This window comes from Eumetopias jubatus, unplaced genomic scaffold (assembly GCF_037043125.1).
Source record: "Eumetopias jubatus isolate StellerSeaLion01/CBP00866 unplaced genomic scaffold, mEumJub1_p1.0 scaffold_1, whole genome shotgun sequence".
In the NCBI taxonomy this organism is placed as follows: domain Eukaryota; kingdom Metazoa; phylum Chordata; class Mammalia; order Carnivora; family Otariidae; genus Eumetopias; species Eumetopias jubatus.
Window position 1 is genome coordinate 113,855,565 of NW_028274807.1, and position 4,525 is coordinate 113,860,089.

General features: G+C 38.7%; 1 non-coding gene across 1 annotated transcript; it reads left to right on the top strand.

Moving 5' to 3' along the window:
- The first annotated feature begins 1,405 nt into the window (after positions 1-1,405).
- Positions 1,406-1,512, top strand: LOC114209169 (U6 spliceosomal RNA). Its single transcript, XR_003609267.1, has one exon. It is a non-coding gene; the product is annotated as a U6 spliceosomal RNA (small nuclear RNA).
- Positions 1,513-4,525: the final 3,013 nt, after the last annotated feature.

Genomic DNA, 4,525 nt, shown 5'->3' on the forward strand with positions numbered 1-4,525 from the left:
ATGTGGGGGTGAAGCATCAAAATACAGGAAGGGATTATTATTATTATTGTTGTTGTTGTTTTAGAGAGGGAGAGAGGGAGAAAGGGAGAGAAAGAGTGCAAGGGGGCAGAGGGAGAATCTTAAGCAGGTTCCATGCCCAGCACTTTGGGGCTTGATCTCACAACCCTGAGATCATGACCTGAGCTGAAATCAAGAGTCAGACGCTTAACGAACTGAGCCACTCAGGCGCCCCAGGAAGGGATTATTTTATTCTGTCTATGATAAGCAGGGCCCCCTTCCAGAGAATGTTAAGGTTTGGATAATATTTAGAAAATATGGATAGATTGCTTGGTGAATCGGATTATAGGTTTCTAAAACCCTGAAAAAACAAAGATTAATGTATGTGAAAAAAAAGATGAACTAGTAAACACTCTATTACAAATTAATGGAAGCATGACTAAAACATTAAATACCATTCCTGCAAAAGTGTAGAAATAATAATGAAAATTAAAGATTAAATAGTAAAGTTGAACTTAGTATTATTATTTTGCTTAATATTATTAACTTATTAATATTATATCTTTTGATGAAAGTAAGAGCAATATCTAGTATCTTTTTTCTTATTTTAAAAAAAGATTTTATTTATTTGAGAGAGAAAGAGAGATAGCAAGAGAGAGAGCACATGCAGGGGGAGAGGTGGAGGGAGAGGGAGAAGCAGACTCAGTGCTGAGCAGAGAGCTGGACGAGGGGCTCAATCCCAGGACCCTGAGATCATAACCTGAGCCGAAAGAAGACTGCCTAACCAATTTAACCGCTTAACCGACTGAACCACCCAGGTTCTCCTCGAATCTTTTCTAGAGAAAACAAAACACTGTGTTTGTGAGATCCTAAGACGTAAGATAGTGGTCGGATGGGGACATATGCTTTGCCCCATTCTTTCAGAGCTAATGTTTTGCCCAAAGTGCTGTGATGAATAACTCTGTAATGCTTCTAGAGTAGGTTTGTGATAGTGTTGGCAATAGCAACACAAATAACAGAACAACTTCACAATAAGGACATTTCAAAAAAGGGATAGGCATTCCTTACGAGTATGTTGAAGATTGAATTATTTTTTAATCATTCACTATAGGTTTGACATAAAGCCTATGTGACTGGAGATTTATGTTGAATGAAGTAGAGTTGAAGGCATAATGAATTCATACATCCAGATTAGATGGTTTTCTGAGTCCTGAACCAGACTTTTTTCCCCCAACAACAGGTCTTTGGAACTGAAATATCTTTTTAATTTGTCGCAAAAACCAAGCTTTAACTCCCAACTTTGCATATAAGTCCCCCATCAAATTTCTGTCGTTGGTCTACTTTTCTTCTTTCTTTATACTCTCTGCTTCAACAATATCTTTCTGAGCTTCTAAAATTGCATGTGGATGTGCTTGCTGCGGCAGCACATATACTAAAACTGGAATGATACAGAGAAGATTAGCATGGCCACTATGCAAGCATGACACGCAGATTTGTGAGGCGTTCTCTATTTTTAAAATTCTACTCCTGAAACCAACATTACACTACAAGTTAACTAACTAGGATTTAAATAAAAACTTAAAAAAATTACTGATGGGGATGCCTGGGTGGCTCAGTTGGTTAAGGGTCTTCCTTTGGCTCAGGTCATGATCCCAGGGTCCTGGGATTGAGTCCCACGTGGGGCTTCTTGCTCAGCCGGAAGCCTGCTTCTCCCTCTCCCTCTGCCTGCCTCTCCCCCTGCTTGTGCTCTCTGACAAATAAATAAATAAAATCTTAAAAAAATAACTGATGATCATGTTTAAAAAATTGCTTGTGGATAACTTTTTTTAAATTTTATTTTTTAAAGAATTCTCTACACACAACATGGGGCTCAAACTTACAACCCCAAGATCAAGACTTGCATGCTCTACTGACTGAGCCCGCCAGGTGCCCCACATGTGGATAACTCTTAAGTACCTCTCTCCAACCTCAGGCTCCGTTTTACTCCCTGGGCGCCATTTCCAGTTTCCTAGCAGAGATGTGTATTTTTTAATCTCTTTTCTTTCTTTAAAAAAATTTTTTTTAAAGATTTTATTTATTTATTTGAGAGAGAGAAGGAGAGAGAGAGAGAGAGAGAACACGAGCAGGGAGGAAGGGCAGAGGGAGAGGGAGAAGCAGGCTCCCCACCAAGCCCGATGTGGGGCTTGATCCCAGGACTTCAGGATCGTGACCTGAGCCAAAGGCAGACGTTTAACCGACTGAGCCACCCAGAAGCCCCTTCAAAAAGTTTTTGTTTAAATTCCAGTTAGTTAACATACAGTGTAATATTGGTTTCTGTGTATAATATAGTGGTTCAGCAATCCCATACATGGCCCGGTACTCATCACAAGTGCACTCCTTAATCCCCAACACCTTTTTCACCCATACCCCCCTCCTGAGATATGTATTTCTTAACACATGGCTTGTCAACCTGGACAGGACCAAAGTAGAACTGAATATCTCCTCTGTCTGTCTTCTTCCCCCTCCTTCAAGTCTGTTTCATATTTTGTTTAATAGATCACCAGTTATCTGTCCTTTAATGTTCTTAATCAAGGAGTTTTCTTTTCACATTTCCTCCCCTTTTGGCCAACTTGTCTTTAAGTCCTCCAATTGCAGCTTGCTCCTAATTTCTTTCTTCTTTTTACTCCTTTGTTTCTTGCCACTCAAATAATTTTAATGTTCTTTTCTAACTACCTAACTTTCCATGTTCCAGTTCATCTTCAACATCAAGGCAGCTTATCTAAAGAGCTGTTCTTCATTCAGAATCAACCAGATGTTGGGCACTTTACATAAGCTATGTCACGTAATTATTTCTCACTCACATGTACCTAATTCAAGAGGTGTCATCTTCATTTATAAAGTAAGTTGGGGCTCAAGGACTTGAAGAAACTTGCCCAGAACATTCAAGAGAATGATCATATAATTTCTCATCCAAACAGAGACAACTTTTGGACATGAAAGGAGATACTAGAAAGAGTTATGCCCAGATAGCATGTGTAAGAAGGAATTTCCACAGACATGCCAGGACACAATTTATCCACTCAGTATGTAACTGATTGAATCAGGGTTCCATCCTAGGTCTGTCTGGAGAGATGCTGTAACCATCTTGTGACCATGAGGGGAGTAGTTGATGAGCTGAGGGTGGACAGAAAGGAAGGAGAGAAAGAAGTTAGTCCTTTGATGGCCATGTTGATCCACTCCATCTCCCATCTTCATGATAAGGAGAGAATAAATATGTTTTTTGTTTAAGTAATTTATTTGGTATTCTGCTACTTGAGGCTGAATATACTCTGATAGAAGGAAAGACAGTAAGTTATACAAGGAATGGCAATAATGTGTGACTTCTGCTAGGCGAAGGGATTGCAGGACACTTTGAGAGATCACTGAGGATTATCTGATCTAATGCTGCGCTAGTGGGCATGTGTGTGTGGAGGGGATGTGGCTGATGATAGATTCCTGGAGGAAAATACATTTTAATTAGTAACTTGGACATCGAATTGAATTTTGTTTACCTATATCTTTGTATTTGGAAACAGTAAGTTTTCCTGCCCAAGGACTTTGACCTCGGTAATTTACAAGTGCTTTGCTTTACAATTTGACAGGCAAGTAATATTAGACTGCGTTGTTAAGGTCAAAGTGATTCAGGGATTCAGCTTGCAAAAGTCACCTGAAAGTTTTGGTTTTATTTGATTTATGTTTTCATTTTGACTGGTTTGTATCCGTTTTCATCCAAGTTTGATAGTATGAAGTGTTACGATGCTAGTTATTTTTGGCTTCAATTTTTCCTTTCTAAAATCTCCAGCTTCCTTTAGGTGATTTGTTGTTGTTGTTGTTGTTGTTGAGCTGGGGTTAAAAAGAAAGGAAGACCTCTGAATTCATGAATGATTTGTTAAAAGAAGAAATATACTGAACAATTCAGAATTATACAAACAATGACAATTGTAGAGGACCACCTGTTCCATGATAGTCAGTCCTGAGATTTTAAACACGCTTTCTTCCCAGCCTTAATTGCCTCAGGATGAGGCAATCCTGTGTATCTGTTCAGAACCATTAATAACCTACTTCACCTGATTGCAGCAAGTGTTTTTTTCTTCAGATTTGTCAAATGGTAAGTGCAAGGACTTTATGCATTAATAAACAACAAAATTGACCAAATTTAGCAGTAGGTCTCAGCAAAAGGCAATTTCTTCTTTCATCTTCCATCTAATTTGACAACTAACGGTTTTTGAAAATCTAAAGCTGGATGATTTCTCCAACACACTTGCTAGATTTTGATTAGATTAAGTATGGTCTGCTTCTGCTTTGTTTTTTGGAATTGTTCTCTGGTTGTATTTCTGCCCATGTTTGTGTGATTTGATACAGATTTCCAGATTGCCATCTCTTTGCCTTATGAAGCTTGGTGTCCTGCTCATCTATTCCATTTCTTTGATTATTTCCAGTGTTTACCATTGATTTGTGTGGCTTTGAGCAAGTCACTTAACCTCTCTGTGCTTCAGGTTTATTATTATTT